The sequence below is a fragment of the Stegodyphus dumicola genome, chromosome 1 (assembly GCF_044657685.1).
Source record: "Stegodyphus dumicola isolate Sdum_Otavi_A_Nest chromosome 1, ASM4465768v1".
Classification (NCBI taxonomy): Eukaryota; Metazoa; Arthropoda; class Arachnida; order Araneae; family Eresidae; genus Stegodyphus; species Stegodyphus dumicola.
Window position 1 is genome coordinate 119,894,833 of NC_140768.1, and position 22,721 is coordinate 119,917,553.

General features: G+C 34.2%; 2 long non-coding RNA genes across 2 annotated transcripts; one reads left to right on the plus strand and one right to left on the minus strand.

The window, feature by feature from the left end:
• Positions 1-2,229: 2,229 nt before the first annotated feature.
• On the minus strand, positions 2,230-9,238 carry LOC146999227 (uncharacterized). The gene is made up of 3 exons (XR_015039542.1): positions 9,059-9,238; positions 8,328-8,374; positions 2,230-2,956 (listed from the first exon to the last, which is right to left on the minus strand). It is a non-coding gene; the product is annotated as an uncharacterized LOC146999227 (long non-coding RNA).
• Positions 9,239-9,710: 472 nt separating this feature from the next.
• LOC146999228 (uncharacterized) lies at positions 9,711-16,503 on the plus strand. Its single transcript, XR_015039550.1, has 2 exons — positions 9,711-9,807; positions 15,857-16,503. It is a non-coding gene; the product is annotated as an uncharacterized LOC146999228 (long non-coding RNA).
• The last annotated feature ends 6,218 nt before the right edge of the window (positions 16,504-22,721 follow it).

Consider the following 22,721-nt stretch of genomic DNA (forward strand, 5'->3'; position numbering starts at 1 on the left):
ATCTACAATAGCACAATCTCAAATAGAGCTACCAGTGCTTTAATATCGAGATTAGTGTACATAGTGACTCTGAAATTGCAGTTTCGATGGTAATGGTTCAGAGGCACATGTTCTACTGTAGTGTGGATTAGGTTAACATGTCTTTCTGGAGCTGTTTCCAAAGCAGAAGGGTGCTGATCATTCTACAGATTTAAGGCGAATGATAAGGCCTTTACCGAAGCTTATAAGTTGGGTAAATCAATGTCTACATGATCTTTTTTCTGATTACATACTTTTTGTTTTGTGTCATATGGGGACAAACTGTATACTAGTTTTTATGCCTGCTTTGAATCAGACACTAATTTTTGTTTGCAGCACCACTATAGGGTTTGCAGTCATACCCTGCTACATGACACTTGAACCATTAGCATCTATGTTCACATATTGCTCAATTGATTTATTAGTTATAGCTTATGTGCATACATTTCTTTGTCATATGTGTATGTATTTTAATATGAATCTTTTGTAAAAAATAAATTAGACTTGCATATATGCATAGGCAAGCTAGTTTGCTAAACGAAAATAAAATAAAATTAAAAACCCTGTTCCTTAGACCATATCAACTGGCTGTTTACCCAAGTCTCGTATATTGCTATAGCACCAGATGTTAAATTTAAATCGACCACTTCATTTGAAAGTTATAAAATGGACATTTGTATACTGTGTTATCTTTTAGTACATGCTCAGCTGTTGAAATTTTATGGCAAAGGTCATGAGGGATATCTGCTTAAAAGAAGAGATGCCCTTCTTTGAGCACTTTTTGAATGAAACTGACTTGTATTCATATTAAACATAGGGTAAACTGTAAAAACAGAGATGTAGCTAGCCCATTTGATAGAATTCAAACCTAAATTGTATCACCAGTATTCTGTGTCTTATCTATTCGAGAACCGACACCGGTGGGTATTCTTCTAAAGCAAGATTTTGGTTTATGTTTGCATATAGATATTACTTATGCAGTTGATCATTATCAGACATATAAAAATAGTGATATCATTAAATGAAATTTAAAAAAATAATAATTCCATTTTGCTACAAACTTCATACACAGGAAACAAGAGAAATAATGCTTTGAATTTTGCTCATCAGAAGAAGCATTAAATAATACAGCACTTTTGATGAGCACAGTTAATTGGTGTGTATATGTATTTTAATCAGTGAGCTGTTCTAAAAGATGTTTCATGGAATGGTCAGACTTTCTTAATTTCTCAACCAGACTAGCAGCATTGTTCATCTGACATGAGACAAACTTAAATTAAGATATACATAATTTTTAAAACAGGGCACATAAATTTCTATATAATGGCTAACATAAATTATATTTTATGTTAGCCATTATATAGAAAACTGGCTAAATAAACAGAAAATCTAAAAAATACAGCCTCCTATTCCACAAACAAAAAAAGGACAAATAATCTTAAAATGAACTCAATGATTGCAGACTATAGTAATATCAATTTATTCAAAATGAATGTAGATACAATATTTTACTTTTAAACATGTCAAGAAACTTGTAGTGATCATCCAGCTAATTCAGTTTGCTTTTAAAAAAGTGTGCATTGAAATTTAAAAAAAAAAAAAAAAAAAAAAAAAAAAAAACAAGAATTTAAAGAAAAAAGAACAAGAGCTTTCCATTATTAAAAACTGTTATGACCTAGAAGAAATCTAATCATATCCTTTCACATTACCATCCATGCACACCAATCACATAATCATCCAGCTAGTTGGAGAAAAATGGTTTTAGGTAATGAATTATTTTGCTTTTTTAATTCCCCTGATATGAAACTCAGCCAGATCAGGTTCATGAATTTAATTGTAAAATACGGGTATTGAGAAGCAACTGTCATTGGCGAAGGGCTTGGACATATTGTAGATGACAGTAGGAATCTGCCCCATAGTTATCCCTATGGGACGGACGGATAGAGGACTAATGTCAATTTCAAAAATATGTCTCTGCAATAATATTTTATTAAATTAATTATGTGAGGTTTGTTTGGTGCATTATGAAAAATGAGCACTATTTTTGAACAACTTAAGATACATAACAGTAAATTATCATCACATACATCACAAAAAAGAAATGTATCTCTTTGAGTGTGCATATAGTGAGCTTGGATATATATATATATAAAAGTATATTTTATTTAGTATTATAATATATTATTCTATTTCACATTTTTATGTTAAATGATAATTCTTAAATAGATAAGAATGAATGAATTTATAAAAACAATCATCTCAACCTTTATAATAAATGACACCTAAAGGTTTTCTCAAAATTTAATACAGTTATTCCCATACATGTTGATTTGGCATCCATAGTTGTTATGGCCAAACTATTATAATGCAAATAACAGAAGAAAAAAAAAAAATACAAAACGCATTTTAAATGAGAACAGGCCACATCATGCCAAAATAATTTGTACTAAAATTCCAATCATAAGAAAAAATATACAAGTATAAAATAAAAAAATTAAAAAAATATTGTTCTGACATCAAATACAAAACTGCTTACTTTGCTTATAGTACTTAACATTTTATTCAGGGTTAAATTAAAACATCAAAATTCTCAACATTAGAGATACAGAAAATATATTAAAAAAATGTATATGATGTAGTATACAATCTCAGCATGCACAATTTATCAATTAAATTTGACTTCCTTTATACGTATTTTTCAAATCATGAGAAACAGTTTTTGGCTGATTTTTGTGATGAAACATTAGAAGATATTTTCCAAGAAGGGATGCTTTAAGGCAAACTGGCTTGCATTCATATTACACGTGGAAAAATCATGACGACGCTTATGCAGGCAGTCCATTCACCAGGATTCAAGCTATTAGTGTTCAGCTTCTCACCAGCTTGTCCACTGGCACACAACAGCCTCTTGTAATACATTATCTGCAGACATGAAATCCTGTATTTATATGAAAAGAAAAAGTTATACATTCAATATTAATTACAAAACCCATTTTCATACATGCCTACTGACAAATTATAAGTAATTCTCAACTCATGATGAGTATTGGTCCAATAGTTCCATCATAAGTTCATACTGATGTAACTCGGGGACTTAATAAAATTATACCTTGGTATGTTTGATTATATTGTTATGAATAAGGCTTCTGTTTTACATGAAAATGGTTTAAGGAGGTATAAACTTATGTGACATTTATAAACAATTTATTTGCATACATTCACATGAATTTTATAAAATTAATACATATACATCCCTTTCATTAGTTGATAAGAACAAAAATATATACAAAATTCTTTTAATTAAAATAATGGATAAGTAACTGTTACTTATTTGAAAGAATTATTGTAAAATACAACTTAGTGAAAAATTATTATTCAGGTATGATCAGAATCCTATAAAAACAATGCATGTATGCATAAGCTGTTTATATTTTTCTGTAAAATAAACATTTGATCTGGACAACTGCATACTTTTATTTCAAGATGCTTTTTTAGTTAGGACTACCTAATATACACTAATGTTTGTGAAAATCACAACCATGAAGGAATTATGCACTTTGAACCAAACTTACATGAAATGTAAAGTGAATTAAGACATACAAATGATTAGAATTACAAAGGGATTATGCATGCATGAAACGAGAACTGGCAGTTGTAAAGGACTGTAAAGTTGTGCTGAAATCTGTTTATCATCCTCCGTCTGCAGTGAACATTTAATTTGTGCTCAGTATGCCTCGTCAACAGCAGAGGATGCCATACCAACAAGTTTGAACGAGGCCACATCGTCTGTATGCAAGAGGGTGGACTTTCATATCAAACAATGACAGCCCGCACGCAGCACAATGCCACAACAGTGATGCATGTTTGGAAGAAATGGACAGCGAGAACCAAACAAGGTGAAATCCTGGCAATGGGGCACACAACAGCACAGGACGACAAACACCTCATCTGCATGGCTGTGATGGATTGTAGAGCATCCTCTCGTATGTTAGTACAATATTGGAGCACGGTTACAAGTGTTCGTCGCTGTCTTCTGCAACATGAACTGCATGTAAGGGTTCCTCTACGCAGGATTGCCCTGTCGCTGAGTAACATATGCCTCCGACTGCAGTGAGCACTGCAACTCAGAGCTTGGCGTGCTCTGTGGCAACAAGTTGCTTTCTCCAACAAATCTTGCTACAATCTGGAGTATAATGATGACAGAGTATGCATTATTTGATGCATTCCAGGCACTATATTTTAGGGGAAAAAAATGCCTGTGCACAAGTCTTCTTTAAGGTACAACAGGTTTTGCATCTTCCCCAGATATGTTGCTCAATCAGCATGCCCAGGATTTCATCGGTCACCGACTCGCACGTACAGCTAGTGGGCCACACACTGAAACTGAACTTTCACATCAATTCAAAGCCATTCCCCAGGATTACATTCAGAACCTATACGATTCAATGCCACGATGTGTACAGGCTCTCGCTCAGCATGACAGAAACCCAAAGTACTGATTTTCCAACTTTCGTTTTTTTTTTTTTGTTTGTAAATGTGATCGTTTACTTGTATCACTATTGGTAATATGCGGAATAAATTTCATTCATTTCCGACAATTCCTTCATGGTGTTGCATTTTTCACAAACATTAGTGTGTCTACAGCATCCAGTGCCTGCTCAGCATCCTCTCGTATGTTACTGAAGATAAATGACTAACTGAAGACAATTTTTAATCTCTATTGAAATGCCCGTAATGATTCATTGCTAAGCACAGAATCTTAAATAACACTTGTCACTCCTAGCAATGCCTCATTCTGCCTCTAGTCCATCATCAGAAAACTCCATCAACCTGCTGTGGAGGAAGCTCCACGTTTATAAAATCATTGCCATCATCTTCAAAGGCAGAATTACAGAGGTTCTGGGAATCCCATATTATCTTTAAATTCTTTCAAAGCTTTTCTCAAGCCTTTTCTTGTACAATGCAATCATAAAATGCTTGTTAAAATTCTACTCAGTATCAACTGTAATCTCCAAATGCGGCTTTATGAATTTGTGTCCATCATCTATACAAATTACACTGACCAAAAAAAAAAAAAAAAAAAAAAAAAAAAAAGCATTATCTAATTTTTAAAATTATATTATCTTTCGGCTATGCCGAACTGGATGACAAAAGGGGCAATTCTCAGAACCCGCACATTTCCAGGAAACCCGTTATCGCTCAGATTGGGACCACGTGATCCTTCAGAAGCAGAACTTTCATCTGATTGGTTCATTTCTACCCCGGACAGAATTTCAGCTGAAACATTTTTGGCGAGGTTTGAAGAAATATCACATAGCCGCTACATTGTTTCTGTAGCTAGGTGGGATTCTTTTTTTTCTAAGTATCCTCTCATTTAAACCAGTGATACCAAAAACTTGTTTCTCAGGAAAGTCCCGTCTAGCAGGGACTGTTGATAGAAGTAAATAACCGCTTTAATCAACACTCACTAATAATATAGTAAAATCACAATGACCAAAATTAGCCTCAATCCACTATGTCTAATCCGTTTTCAAAACACATGTTTCACTTTTGTGATAAGAGGAGAGTGGAATGTGGAAATGAACATGAGCTCAGCATAAGAGCGTATAGGTAGTGATCACTTTAGGTTTTCTACAAATGACATTCAGTGGATGAGTTGAATGTTGCCTTTTTTTCCCTCCGAGATAGCTAGATGGTGTTACTAGGTGGCTTAAAGTACAGTCAAAAGTCTTTAATCTGGAATGATCTATAATCCGGACCTCAAAGCTACAAACTTTCTGCACATGCTTAAACGCATGCGCATATGCGTTTAATGTATAATGGACGGTATAAGCTAAGCTAAAATTATCTATTTCAGTTAATGTTGCAGATCGCGTTGTTCCTTATTCTTCTAATTGGATCCGGCTTATTATTTTTTGCAGACTGTTAGAGCAATTTTATAAAAAGTAAGCTTGAACTTTCGATTATGTCAAAAAGAGTTTCCGATTCTGGAGATATCAAAGGATTTACAAGCGAAAGCATGTTTTGATGTCCATCAAACAAAAAGTGGAATTGCTGCAAAAAATGGTTAAAGGCATGAAGAAAGTGACAGAGAGGTGATTTGTTTCTCTAACCATTCCGAAATCTGTTTATCAATTTCGCGCTGCTCTGCGGGAGAGGGGGGGGGTACGTTGCAGCGCACATTGAACTGGAAGTTGATCTGTCAGCACTATCCTCATCTTCAGGGCAGATGTTTTTATTTTATTCGGCTTATAATTCCTCACTAAATGCAGTATTTCATCTCGATGTCCTCCGTCTTTGATATGATTTAAATCAAATTCATCATTATAAATATCACGAATACACATGAAATAGTTTTCTGCTTACAATTTTCTAATTTCAACTATGCGTAATGTATGCTTTACACATGCGCACGTTGAAAGAAAAGTTTAATAAAGTAAACAAATAAATATTAAACTTTTTTTTTTGTAAATTTTGATACCCTTTAGATCATAATTGCTCTTTATTTCATATTTTTAATTTTATAATTTCTGCATGCCATCTTAAAAGATTTAAACTGATGAGCTATAATACAAAAAAACCGATAATCCGAAATCGCCGAAGAGTCCAAATTAAAGACTTTTGACTGTTTATGATAACCAAATGAGCACCACAGCATATAATGGGTTAATATATGACATAATTACACAGATTGGAATTTGCTAGCAAGTTTGCCCTTGAAACAGAAAAGAAAATTAAAAATCCTGCTCCAGAGGACATTCCAGCTGGCAACTTTATGAAATTTATAATTACTGTTACGAAATAATTTGATCCAGTTTTGTGAAATTAACAAAATATATGGCATTAATGAACTATACAATCATCTGATGCATATTTTAACTTTGAATGTCAAATCAGAATAGGGATTTTTTTTTTTTTTTTTTTTTTGTCACTGTGGCTGATTCTTACCTTTAGTCATAAAGATGATTATTATGATGCATGTTGCTTTATTGAAGACCTGCCAATGATGGATTACTATATCCCCCCCCCCACTTTACAGTGCTCAAATTAATACAAATATTTCCCTCATTTTCCACTTTTTCAATACATTATTAGAATGAGCTTTCTTATAGTTTAAAATGTATTTGTTGATGTGGTAATCGTTCTGTTACAAAGACAAAAATCCCATAAATACATACAAAGGTTACATTGAACCTTTCTTCTTGTAATTTTTTACCTTAATGCCAACTTAACACAAGAACTGTTGAAACACAGTGAAGCAAACACAAACTGACATTCATTCTATGATTTCAGCTGCATACTCAACTTCTCGCCTACGACTCTGCAGTTGTGCAATTCTAAGATGTTTCTTCAAGTAAAAAATTGGTCGATGTGTACGTGGATACCGAGGATGCGTAATTCTTAAAAATGCACCAAGCAGTGGGTGATTCTTCATTGTTTTTCTGGAAGTCCTGTTTTAGATATTTTTGCATGTTTACAGAATTAATTCAAATTTGTAACCAGCGATATGATGAGTTAGCGATTTTCTAAAACACATGAAAACTATCGATTTGGCGACTTGGCAATGTTTTTGAAACTCGCCAATCTGGACCGTAATATCTAGTTTTACCATATTGCTGTTGTGAAAAGACATGTTTGAAGATGAGTACAAGTTTAACAATTTAAAAATACTGTAATCCTAAAAACAAATCATATGGACCATGGCAGACAAAAAAATAAGAAAGGCACTGCAAAAGCATATGGTTAGACATGGCCAGAATCTCATAAAAAATAGCACACATTAGCTTCTTGGCAAAACATACTTTGGCTCAACTTCGATGTTAATGTTTCTGGTTAAGAAGAAGCAACATTAAAACTGATTTGCAGTAAATGCTGCCAAATGAACACATAAGTGAAATATTTGCTGATATTAAGAAAAATATTAATTTGTTCAGCTAGACATTTAGCACCAATGCTCATCCAATAACAACAACAAAATTATAAATTTGTTCACAGAATGTAATAAAAAATTGGGTAAATAAGTACATAAGCAGCAGCAAAAAAAAAAAAAAAAAAAAAAAAAAAAAGCACATCAATATCACTGCCACACCATACAATTACGTTTGAATAAGAAAATAGAGTTATGCGCACAGCATTGAAAGAATACCTTTGAAGTACACCATATTCATTTCTTACCCTGAATCGAGCAGAACAATGTAATTATTTAATCTGCAACTACATTCTGAAATTTAATAATACATACAAATTATATACATTTAATACACATTTTGTACCGAAATTAAATAATTACAAATATACTTTTTACTAACCTATACATGCAGAAATTCAGGGAAAAAAGATCGCAATCACCAGTTTGCTTTAAAAAAAATGAATTAACATAAATAATTACAATTGAAAGCTATTCATTTAAGCAAATAATGAATTATAAATTTTACCTTACAATCAAGAATGAGAATAGCCATATCATACCCACACCACACTGCATACAGGCAAGAGAACATTAACTGGGCTGAATAATAAAACAACCATCACAGCAAAAGTTACTGCTTCTTGCTGCAATTTTTAATTTCGCTACAAATAACAGAATAATACTAGAATTGCTTACAATAAGTGTATATAGAATGTTAGGCTTTTGGTATTAATATTACACGCTCTAGCTCGGCTGAAGTTAATATGTTAATGTTTCTGGCTAAGCATGTTCAACTAGATGCATTATTAAAGCTGATTTCCAATAACGTCTGGAAAGTTGAGCGGAGATAACCAAAATATTTGCTCAGCCAGATATTTAACATTACTATTAATACGATATCAAAGAGAACATGAAAAAATGAGTATATTTCTTCAAAAGAACACAGAAATACAAGAATATATTACATATCGCAGTATTTAATAAGAAAAATGGGTGAATAAGTACATAAACGACACGAATTTTTTTTCTTCCTTTTAACTGCACACACAAACCAATAAACTATATACAATTCATAAATAATTTTGTATTCAAAGTTAATTAAATATTTACAAACTCAAAAATAATTCTTACCTATACATTCAGCAGAAAACGAATTATGCCTATAATTGCGGTCTGTGCAAGAAAAAATATAATGATTAAAATTAATCAAAAAGACAATTAAATTAAAAAAAGACTATTCATTTAAGTGGAAAAAGCACTAGAATTTTAATTTATTTGAATTTCAACTTAAAATTTGGAACAATAGATATCACTCGCATACTTAAGACTACACCACCCCACCACGTTCGAGAACAAAATGGCGCTTGATTCGCATGGCACATTGGAGGCATGTTCATGCGCAGATGGTCTCTGCGCAACCAATCGTACGTTTAGCATTTTTACCATGTTTCAGCTAAACGTCCGACGTCGTACGGCCGTCCGACGTCGTACGGGTAGACACTTCCGTCTACGGCTGTGTCTACCGGAAGTGTCTACCCGTACGACGTCGGACGGCTAGCTCAAACATGGTAAAAATGCTAAACGTACGACTGGTTGCGCAGAGACCATCTGCGCATGAACATGCCTCCAATGTGCCATGCGAATCGAGCGCCATTTTGTTCTCGATCGTGCTGGTATGTTGTAGTGGTTAGTATACAAGTGTTATCTATTGTTCCAAATTTTAAGTTGAAATACAAATAAATTAAAATTCTAATGCTTTTCCCACTAAAATGAATAGTATTTTTTAAATTTAATTGTCTTTTTGATTAATTTTAATCATTATTTTTTTTCTTGCACAGACCGCAATTATAGGCATAATTCGTTTTCTGCTGAATGTATAGGTAAGAATTATTTTTGATTTTGTAAATATTTAATTAACTTTGAATACAAAATTATTTATGAATTGTATATAGTTTATTGGTTTGTGTGTGCAGTTAAAAGGAAGAAAAAAATTCGTGTCGTTTATGTACTTATTCACCCATTTTTCTTTAAATACTGCGAAATGTAATATATTCTTGTATTTCTGTGTTCTTTTGAACAAATATACTCATTTTTTCATGTTCTCTTTGATATCGTATTAATAGTAATGTTAAATATCTGGCTGAGCAAATATTTTGGTTATCTGCGCTCAACTTTCCAGACGTTATTGGAAATCAGCTTTAATAATGCATCTAAATAAACATGCTTAGCCAGAAACATTAACATATTAACTTCAGCCGAGCTAGAGAGTGTAATATTAATACCAAAAGCCTAACATTCTATGTACACTTATTGTAAGCAATTCTAGTATTATTCTGTTATTTGTAGCGAAATTAAAAATTGCAGCAAGAAGCAGTAACTTTTGCTGTGATGGTTGTTTTATTATTCAGCCCAGTTAATGTTCTCTTGCCTGTATGCAGCGTGGTGTGGGTGTGATGTGGCTATTCTCATTCTTGATTATAAGGTAAAATTAAAATTTATAATCCATTATTTCCTTAAATGAATATGTTTTCAATTGTAATTATTTATGTTAATTCATTTTTTTAAAGCAAACTGGTAAATGCGATCTTTTTTCCCTGAATTTCTGCATGTATAGGTTAGTAAAAACTATATTTGTAATTATTTAATTTCGGTACAAAATGTGTATTAAATGTATATAATTTGTGTGTATTATTAAATTTCAAAATGTAGTTGCAGATTAAATAATTACATGGTTCTGCTCGATTCAGGATAAGAAATGAATATGGTGTACTTCAAAGGTATTCTTTCAATGCTGTGCGCATAACTCTGTTTCCTTATTCAAACGTAATTGTATGGTGTGGCAGTGATATTGATGTGCCTTTTGTTGTTGTTGTTACTTATGTACTTATTTACACAAATTTCTTATTACATTCTGTGAACAAATTTACAATTTTGTTGTTATTGGATGAGCATTGGTGCTAAATGTCTAGCTGAACAAATTAATATTTTTCTTAATATCAGCAAATATTTCAGTTATGTGTTCATTTGGCAGCATTTGCTGCAAACCAGTTTTAATGTTGCTTCTGCTTAACCTGAAACATTAACATCGAAGTTGAGCCAAAGTATGTTTTGCCAAGAAGCTAATGTGTGCTATTTTTTATGAGATTCTGGCCATGTCTAACCATACGCTTTTGCAGTGCCTTTCTTATTTTTTTGTCTGCCATGGTCCATATGATTTGTTTTTAGGATTACAGTATTTTTAAATTGTTAAACTTGTACTCATCTTCAAACATGTCTTTTCACAACAGCAATATGGTAAAACTAGATATTACGGTCCAGATTGGCGAGTTTTAAAAAAATTGCCAAGTCGCCAAATCGATTGTTTTCATGTGTTTTAGAAAATCGCTAACTCATCATATCGCCGGTTCCAAATTTGAATTAATTCTGTAAACATGCAAAAATATCTATAACAGGACTTCAAGAAAAACAATGAAGAATCACCCACTGCTTGGTGCGTTTTTAAGAATTACGCATCCTCGGTATCCATGTACACATGGACCAATTTTTTACTTGAAGAAACATCTTAGAATTGCACAACTGCAGAGTCGTAGGCAAGAAGTTGAGTATGCAGCTGAAATCATAGAATGAATGTCAGTTTGTGTTTGCTTCACTGTGTTTCAACAGTTCTTGTGTTAATTTGGCATTAAGGTAAAAAATTACAAGAAGAAAGGTTCAATGTAACCTTTGTATGTGTTTATAGGATTTTGTCTTTCTAAGTAAGACAATGATTACCACATCAACAAATACATTTTAAACTATAGGAAAGCTCGTTCTAATTAATTTATTGAAAAAAGTGGAAAATGAGGGAAATATTTTTAATAAATTTCAGCACTGTAAAGTGGGGTGGAAATATAGTAATCCATCATTGGCAGGTCTTCAATAAAGCAACATGCATCATAATAATCATCTTTATGACTAAAGGTAAGAATCAGCCACAGTGACAAAAAAAAAATCCCTATTCTGATTTGACATTCAAAGTTAAAATATGCATCAGATGATTGTATAGTTCATTAATGCCATATATTTTGTTAATTTCACAAAACGGGATCAAATTATTTCGTAACAGTAGTATATAAATTTCATAAAGTTGCCAGCTGGAATGTCCTTTGGAGCAGGATTTTTAATTTTCTTTTCTGTTTCAAGGGCAAACTTGCTACCAAATTCCAATCTGTGTAATTATGTCATATATTAACCCATTATATGCTGTGGTGCTCATTTGGTTATCATAAACAGTCAAAAGTCTTTAATTTGGACTCTTCGGCGATTTCGGATTATCGGTTTTTTTGTATTATAGCTCATCAGTTTAAATCTTTTAAGATGGCATGCAGAAATTATAAAATTAAAAATATGAAATAAAGAGCAATTATGATCTAAAGGGTATCAAAATTTACAAAAAAAGTTTAATATTTATTTGTTTACTTTAATAAACTTTTCTTTCAACGTGCGCATGTGTAAAGCATACATTACGCATAGTTGAAATTAGAAAATTGCAACCAGAAAACTATTTCATGTGTATTCGTGATATTTATAATGATGAATTTGATTTAAATCATATCAAAGACGGAGTACATCGAGATGAAATACTGCATTTAGTGAAGAATTATAAGCCAAATAAAATGAAAACATCTGCCCTGAAGATGAGGATAGTGCTGACAGATCAACTTCCAGTTCATTGTGCGCTGCAACGTCCCCCTCCTCTCCCGCAGAGCAGTGCGAAAATTATAAACAGATTTCGGAATGGTTAGAGAAACAAATCACCTCTCTGTCACTTTCTTCATGCCTTTAACCATTTTTTGCAGCAATTCCACTTTTTGTTTCATGGACATCAAAACGTGCTTTCGCTTGTAAAACCTTTGATATCTCCAGAATCGGAAACTCTTTTTGACATAATCGAAAGTTCAAGCTTACTTTTTATAAAATTGCTCTAACAGTCTGCAAAAAATAATAAGCCGGATCCAATTAGAAGAATAAGGAACAACGCGATCTGCAACATTAACTGAAATAGATAATTTTAGCTTAGCTTATACCGTCCGTTATACATTAAACGCATATGCGCATGCGTTTAAGCATGTGCAGAAAGTTTGTAGCTTTGAGGTCCGGATTATAGATCATTCCAGATTAAAGACTTTTGACTGAACTTTAAGCCACCTAGTAACACCATCTAGCTATCTCGGAGGGAAAAAAAGGCAACATTCAACTCATCCACTGAATGTCATTTGTAGAAAACCTAAAGTGATCACTACCTATATGCTCTTATGCTGAGCTCATGTTCATTTCCACATTCCACTCTCCTCTTATCACAAAAGTGAAACATGTGTTTTGAAAACGGATTAGACATAGTGGATTGAGGCTAATTTTGGTCATTGTGATTTTACTATATTATTAGTGAGTGTTGATTAAAGCGGTTATTTACTTCTATCAACAGTCCCTGCTAGACGGGACTTTCCTGAGAAACAAGTTTTTGGTATCACTGGTTTAAATGGGAGGATTCTTAGAAAAAAAAGAATCCCACCTAGCTACAGAAACAATGTAGCGGCTATGTGATATTTCTTTAAACCTCGCCAAAAATGCTTCAGCTGAAACTCTGTCCGGGATAGAAATGAACCAATCAGATGAAAGTTCTGCTTCTGAAGGATCACGTGGTCCCAATCTGAGCGATAACGGGTTTCCTGGAAATGTGTGGCTTCTGAGAATTGCCCCTTTTGTCATCCAGTTCGGCATAGCCGAAAGATAATGTAATTTTAAAAATTAGATAATGCTTTTTTTTTTGGTCAGTGTAATTTGTATAGATGATGGACACAAATTCATAAAGCCGCATTTGGAGATTACAGTTGATACTGAGTAGAATTTTAACAAGCATTTTATGATTGCATTGTACAAGAAAAGGCTTGAGAAAAGCTTTGAAAGAATTTAAAGATAATATGGGATTCCCAGAACCTCTGTAATTCTGCCTTTGAAGATGATGGCAATGATTTTATAAACGTGGAGCTTCCTCCACAGCAGGTTGATGGAGTTTTCTGATGATGGACTAGAGGCAGAATGAGGCATTGCTAGGAGTGACAAGTGTTATTTAAGATTCTGTGCTTAGCAATGAATCATTACGGGCATTTCAATAGAGATTAAAAATTGTCTTCAGTTAGTCATTTATCTTCAGTAACATACGAGAGGATGCTGAGCAGGCACTGGATGCTGTAGACACACTAATGTTTGTGAAAAATGCAACACCATGAAGGAATTGTCGGAAATGAATGAAATTTATTCCTCATATTACCAATAGTGATACAAGTAAACGATCACATTTACAAACAAAAAAAAAAAACCCGAAAGTTGGAAAATCAGTACTTTGGGTTTCTGTCATGCTGAGCGAGAGCCTGTACACATCGTGGCATTGAATCGTATAGGTTCTGAATGTAATCCTGGGGAATGGCTTTGAATTGATGTGAAAGTTCAGTTTCAGTGTGTGGCCCACTAGCTGTACGTGCGAGTCGCTGACCGATGAAATCCTGGGCATGCTGATTGAGCAACATATCTGGGGAAGATGCAAAACCTGTTGTACCTTAAAGAAGGCTTGTGCACAGGCATTTTTTCCCCCTAAAATATAGTGCCTGGAATGCATCAAATAATGCATACTCTGTCATCATTATACTCCAGATTGTAGCAAGATTTGTTGGAGAAAGCAACTTGTTGCCACAGAGCACGCCAAGCTCTGAGTTGCAGTGCTCACTGCAGTCGGAGGCATATGTTACTCAGCGACAGGGCAATCCTGCGTAGAGGAACCCTTACATGCAGTTCATGTTGCAGAAGACAGCGACGAACACTTGTAACCGTGCTCCAATATTGTACTAACATACGAGAGGATGCTCTACAATCCATCACAGCCATGCAGATGAGGTGTTTGTCGTCCTGTGCTGTTGTGTGCCCCATTGCCAGGATTTCACCTTGTTTGGTTGTCGCTGTCCATTTCTTCCAAACATGCATCACTGTTGTGGCATTGTGCTGCGTGCGAGCTGTCATTGTTTGATATGAAAGTCCACCCTCTTGCATACAGACGATGTGGCCTCGTTCAAACTTGTTGGTATGGCATCCTCTGCTGTTGACGAGGCATACTGAGCACAAATTAAATGTTCACTGCAGACGGAGGATGATAAACAGATTTCAGCACAACTTTACAGTCCTTTACAACTGCCAGTTCTCGTTTCATGCATGCATAATCCCTTTGTAATTCTAATCATTTGTATGTCTTAACTCACTTTACATTTCATGTAAGTTTGGTTCAAAGTGCATAATTCCTTCATTGTGATTTTCACAAACATTAGTGTATATTAGGTAGTCCTAACTAAAAAAGCATCTTGAAATAAAAGTATGCGGTTGTCCAGATCAAATGTTTATTTTACAGAAAAATATAAACAGCTTATGCATACATGCATTGTTTTTATAGGATTCTGATCATACCTGAATAATAATTTTTCACTAAGTTGTATTTTACAATAATTCTTTCGAATAAGTAACAGTTACTTATCCATTATTTTAATTAAAAGAATTTTGTATATATTTTTGTTCTTATCAACTAATGAAAGGGATGTATATGTATTAATTTTATAAAATTCATGTGAATGTATGCAAATAAATTGTTTATAAATGTCACATAAGTTTATACCTCCTTAAACCATTTTCATGTAAAACAGAAGCCTTATTCATAACAATATAATCAAACATACCAAGGTATAATTTTATTAAGACCCTGAGTTACATCAGTATGAACTGATGGAACTATTGGAACAATGCTCATCATGAGTTGAGGATTACTTATAATTTGTCAGTAGGCATGTATGAAAATGGGTTTTGTAATTAATATTGAATGTATAACTTTTTCTTTTCATATAAATACAGGATTTCATGTCTGCAGATAATGTATTACAAGAGGCTGTTGTGTGCCAGTGGACAAGCTGGTGAGAAGCTGAACACTAATAGCTTGAATCCTGGTGAATGGACTGCCTGCATAAGCGTCGTCATGATTTTTCCACGTGTAATATGAATGCAAGCCAGTTTGCCTTAAAGCATCCCTTCTTGGAAAATATCTTCTAATGTTTCATCACAAAAATCAGCCAAAAACTGTTTCTCATGATTTGAAAAATACGTATAAAGGAAGTCAAATTTAATTGATAAATTGTGCATGCTGAGATTGTATACTACATCATATACATTTTTTTAATATATTTTCTGTATCTCTAATGTTGAGAATTTTGATGTTTTAATTTAACCCTGAATAAAATGTTAAGTACTATAAGCAAAGTAAGCAGTTTTGTATTTGATGTCAGAACAATATTTTTTTAATTTTTTTATTTTATACTTGTATATTTTTTCTTATGATTGGAATTTTAGTACAAATTATTTTGGCATGATGTGGCCTGTTCTCATTTAAAATGCGTTTTGTATTTTTTTTTCTTCTGTTATTTGCATTATAATAGTTTGGCCATAACAACTATGGATGCCAAATCAACATGTATGGGAATAACTGTATTAAATTTTGAGAAAACCTTTAGGTGTCATTTATTATAAAGGTTGAGATGATTGTTTTTATAAATTCATTCATTCTTATCTATTTAAGAATTATCATTTAACATAAAAATATGAAAAAGAATAATATATTATAATACTAAATAAAATATACTTTTATATATATATATATCCAAGCTCACTATATGCACACTCAAAGAGATACATTTCTTTTTTGTGATGTATGTGATGATAATTTACTATTAAGTATCTTAAGTTGTTCATAAATAGTGCTCATTTTTCATAATGCACCAAACAAACCTCACATAATTAATTTAATAAAATATTATTGCAGAGACATATTTTTGAAATTGACATTACTCCTCTATCCGTCCGTCCCATAGGGATAACTATGGGGCAGATTCCTACTGTCATCTACAATATGCCCAAGCCCTTCGCCAATGACAGTTGCTTCTCAATACCCGTATTTTACAATTAAATTCATGAACCTGATCTGGCTGAGTTTCATATCAGGGGAATTAAAAAAGCAAAATAATTCATTACCTAAAACCATTTTTCTCCAACTAGCTGGATGATTATGTGATTGGTGTGCATGGATGGTAATGTGAAAGGATATGATTAGATTTCTTCTAGGTCATAACAGTTTTTAATAATGAAAAGCTCTTGTTCTTTTTTCTTTAAATTCTTGTTTTTTTTTTTTTTTTTTCTTCATTTCAATGCACACTTTTTTAAAAGCAAACTGAATTAGCTGGATGATCACTACAAGTTTCTTGACATATTTAAAAGTAAAATATTGTATCTACATTCATTTTGAATAAATTGTTATTACTATAGTCTTCAATCATTGAGTTCATTTTAAGATTATTTGTCCTTTTTTTGTTTGTGGAATAGGCGGCTGTATTTTTTAGATTTTCTGTTTATTTAGCCAGTTTTCTATATAATGGCTAACATAAAATATAATTTATGTTAGCCATTATATAGAAATTTATGTGCCCTGTTTTAAAAATTATGTATATCTTAATTTAAGTTTGTCTCATGTCAGATGAACAATGCTGCTAGTCTTGTTGAGAAATTAAGAAAGTCTGACCATTCCATGAAACATCTTTTAGAACAGCTCACTGATTAAAATACATATACACACCAATTAACTGTGCTCATCAAAAGTTCTGTATTATTTAATGCTTCTTCTGATGAGCAAAATTCAAAGCATTATTTTTCTTGTTTCCTGTGTATGAAGTTTGTAGCAAAATGGAATTATTATTTTTTTAAATTTCATTCAATGATATCACTATTTTTATATGTCTGATAATGATCTACTGCATAAGTAATATCTATATGCAAACATAAACTAAAATCTTGCTTTAGAAGAATACCCACCGGTGTCGGTTCTCGAATAGATAAGACACAGAATACTGGTGATACAATTTAGGTTTGAATTCTATCAAATGGGTTAGCTACATCTCTGTTTTTACAGTTTTCCCTATGTTTAACAAGTCAGTTTCATTCAAAAAGTGCTCAAAGAAGGGCATCTCTTCTTTTAAGCAGATACCCCTCAGGACCTTTGCCATAAAAATTCAACAGCTGAGCATGTACTAAAAGATAACATAGTATACAAATGTCCATTTTATAACTTTCAAATGAAGTGGTCGATTTAAATTTAACATCTGGTGCTATAGCAATATATGAGACTTGGGTAAACAGCCAGTTGATATGGTCTAAGGAACAGGGTTTTTAATTTTATTTTATTTTCATATAGCAAACTAGCTTGCCTATGCACATATGCAAGTCTAATTTATTTTTTACAAAAGATTCATATTAAAATACATACACATATGACAAAGAAATGTATGCACATAAGCTATAACTAATAAATCAATTGAGCAATATGTGAACATAGATGCTAATGGTTCAAGTGTCGTGTAGCAGGGTATGACTGCAAACCCTATAGTGGTGCTGCAAACAAAAATTAGTGTCTGATTCAAAGCAGGCATAAAAACTAGTATACAGTTTGTCCCCATATGACACAAAACAAAAAGTATGTAATCAGAAAAAATATCATGTAGACATTGATTTACCCAACTTATAAGCTTCGGTAAAGGCCTTATCATTCGCCTTAAATCTGTAGAATGATCAGCACCCTTCTGCTTTGGAAACAGCTCCAGAAAGACATGTTAACCTAATCCACACTACAGTAGAACATGTGCCTCTGAACCATTACCATCGAAACTGCAATTTCAGAGTCACTATGTACACTAATCTCGATATTAAAGCACTGGTAGCTCTATTTGCGATTGTGCTATTGTAGATGAGTGTAGAGCACCATAGAACGGTGATGTATAATATTAGGTTTATTTAGGAGCCAAAAAAAAAATATTGAGAATGACCTATCCTGGATTCGAAATCTGGGCTTAAAGACTGCCATCCAGAAGTGCTTCTAATTACATCATGAAAGCATGCATTGAGAAAAAAGAAAATTCCGTACATTCTTCCCCATTTAAAAGGCAGTTGGGGAGGTGGTAACCTAATTGCCACCTGCTGGTGGTGAAGAATTATCGTCTACCACATTTTAGTTTGGGAACCACTTGGTTAGTTGGTTGAGCCTTTAGGTATTTATTTGAAATAGAAAATATCAGCGAATGACCGCCCCAGGATTTGCATTCTGGATTTCCCTATTGCCAGCCGAACGTGGTTCTAATTAGAACACGAAGCCAAGCGGTAAGGAAAGAGAAAATTAGTGACTTAGTATCTTATTTTATTTTGGCTGCACACAGTTCCTATATGTAGCTAAGCGAATTTCCCGGTCAGTAGCATAAATCCCAACCTTCCTAGTGGACAGCGTGCTTCCGCTCCTGTAAAATATTGCGATTTAAGAAGTCATCCACGATAGCTGATCAGTTCTGCAATTATATAAATAATAAAAATTAAGAATGAAATGGAGAAATTAATGTAACGTTAGTACACACAGGAAGATGCAACAAAAAGATCAATTAGGAGATCACTTAGGGTCCGGTATTGTACAGCATGCACATATACGTAGCATGACATCTATGGGGTGTAGGAGAGGGTATAAAGCATGGTGTATGCTCAAAACATGAACGGAAGCTACTGCACGGTACACTCGGTTTTAACAACATCGATTTGTAGTCTGAGCGTGACAGTTCTATAGACAATATCTGGACGACTTTGTCTGGAAGTTTGAAAGAAGGCTAAAGTGCGAGTATACACATCATGTCAGTAGTTTGGATTACATTTCGAACAAAGGGAGGAGCTATCAGAATGTTTAGTAATGCTCATTGCCAAATTAGACTTTTATATGCCCGTAGCACTTCAAAGATTTTGCTGCCTCCACATACATCTATAGTATAACGCCTCTTTCTCATCATTCCCTCTTTCTCGGGCTTGGATTAAGTGCACTAGGTATCTTCTAAAATCTGCAGTGAGAATTTTATTTTTGTGGAGCCTTTGCACTCTTTGTTTGAATCTTTAAGCACCTTTTAGTAACGCCGCCTTTACCTGATGCCCTAAGCACGTGCTTACTTTCCTTAATGGCTAATCCAACTCTGGTAGTGGTTTTCCACAAACAACCACGCCAGGATATGAAGAACTGATATCTTCTCTTACAGATGATGAGTTGGGTTCAGTTTATTTAGTTATGGTGAAACATTCGAGGGCTACCTGTCTAAGGGAAGGGATGGCTTCGTGAAAGACTTTCTAAGGGAAATTGGACTGTATATAGGTTACACATATGGAAACCATAAAAACGCTTAGTTAGCAGCCAATCTGCTCGCCGGGATTCGAGGCCCGGCCCGAGTTTATCGGCTTTACCGCCCGGCCACTGGAGAGCCGTCTTTAGATGATGCGATATCTATGCTAATGACTTCCATCATCTGGTGGTGGTGACAGTGGCTGACATCCTAAGATGCATGCAATCTATTACTGGACATCCAATATGGCTAAAGACTTGGCTATAGTTTTCAGCGCCTAAAGACAACTGCAGATTTCATACACCCTTCTGTTTTCTAAGTATAGAAACCGTTTCATTCTAAAACTTCGTCAGTTTGGCATTTCCGTGACACTACGCCCAGGGACAGTTGTCCATCCTCGCTCGTCTCTAGCTATAACACTATCACTACGAAACAATCTCATGGTGTTTTGATCGCTTTGCGGACTTTCATGCCTTTCGTCGGAGGCAGTGTCTTCTGTAGTGTTGCAAACAAAAGATCTGAGTAGCTCCAGTGGAGTGGCGAGCATAACTGGCGCCCGGGGCAAAATACCTTTTTGGCGCCCCCCTTCCCGAAAAAAACACAGTGATATGATGAAAATCTTGTTTGGAGACCATTTGGCGCCCCTCTGCGACGGCGCATCATACACCCCCTTTACGCCACTGAGTAGCTCAGCAATGGAGTTGAGCTTTAAGGATAGCAGCAGTCGCTGGCAAGACTAAACAGGGAAAAGGGGTGTCATCCAGTTTTCTAGGACAATAGATCAGCCGCTGCAATATTATATGAGGCGTTATCATCCCGGTTCAAGAATAAGATAACAGCTTTAATCTTCCGATATTTAGATTATCTAGCCATTCTGGAAGTCTAAATATCTAGATAAAGCAGAGATTACGCAGTCGTCCCTCTGAGATCATCGAAAGGAAACAGTTTGCAAGTGCTCAAATTTTCGTTTGTGGAATTGAAATGCTTGGTCGCTATATGAAGCTCCATACATCTGAAGAAGATTAATTCACTACTGACTGCAGTTGTGCTAATGTTCTTCTCCTCACGTGCATCTTTTCCAAGATTCTTCGCGAACAATAATGCTACACTTCAGGGTATACCAACTGTCGCTAGCTTGTTAAGGAGTGAAGATATAGCACCTGTCTTAGCGTAGGCATTCTGAAGGCTGTCGTATGCTCCAACTTAATATATGGTGTATGGTCTGGGGACTTTGGACAGCCCGTTGCTAGTACCTTTCAATGCTTTCATAGCTGTAATCAGCCCTGCAAGAAGAATTGAACATAATTTCTCAGAAATTCGTGGACGATCTCGTACAGAGCATGAATATACACTAGAGAGACTGCATCACAATTAAGTAGGATTATATCCCCTAGTGTTTGTGTTACCCTTATCATATGGGCATTCACCTTCTGATTTGAGTAGAATACAGATGCATTTCGAATCTGCTTTTGTATCTTTTGCATTCCTTTCTTAGTCAGTGTTGTCACATTTCTCACTGTCTAATACGTTGACGATGTTATACTATGCTTTGCACCATTCTAATTACTGCTTGCACATGAGACATAACATGCGAAAATATATCTGTCTCAACCAATATACACCAATACCTGACAAAGAATCCAAGCACGATATTTCAGTAGGATAAAGAACGCCACTCATAGCTTATTGCCCAAGACTGGCTACGTCATTTACTGACACTTACACTACCTACCTGCTCCAAAAATATGTCCCTTGTTGAGTATAAACCTACCAGTAAATTTGGTGAATACTGTTAGTTCGACTGGTTTGAAATTCCAGCGAACGGACTGGTCGCATGGGAGTTTTTGATGTTTTCTCTTGCGCAATGTGAATGCCAGCTAGTTTTCTTCGAAAAGTCCATCATGAAGCCATCAAGAATCTTTGCTCTTCTTTAGACAAATAGCCCTCAAGTGCTTTTCTAAAATCAAACAAACCAAATCGAACCTTTAAAAAGTGCTCCGCAAAAGCATCCCTGTTCTTAGGCAGAAAGCCCTTGCGTGCTTTGCAGTGATCAAAATAATGTGTCTTAAGCTCTATCTGGCCTGCGTAGGCTCAGTGCTTCGATGTCCTCAATATGAAACACATTATCTAGCAAGTGTGGAATGTTTGTCATAGGATTATACGAGTGCCTGTTCAATTTTATGCCTCAATGCATTGTGGTCAGTACTTAATTTCTAAAAGAAGAAGGACTATGAAAGGTCGTCAACAAAGACAAAAATAAAGAAAAAATAAAAATAAAATGTAAATTAATAAATAAAATTAGATAATTCAATTTAATTAATGAAAATAGTTCAGTAGAAAATTGAAATACTGGAGCTCATCTTAATTTAGACTCCAACAGGAATTATACTTTTGCTCAAAGAGTGAAAAATATTGGAACTGGATTTTAGGTGGATTAAAAACGTGACTATGACTTGAGATCGTACTGAAGATGATTGCACTGCATGCATATCCTTCTTTAATTGACCTGCTGCTCTGTTTTGATGAGCAGATCT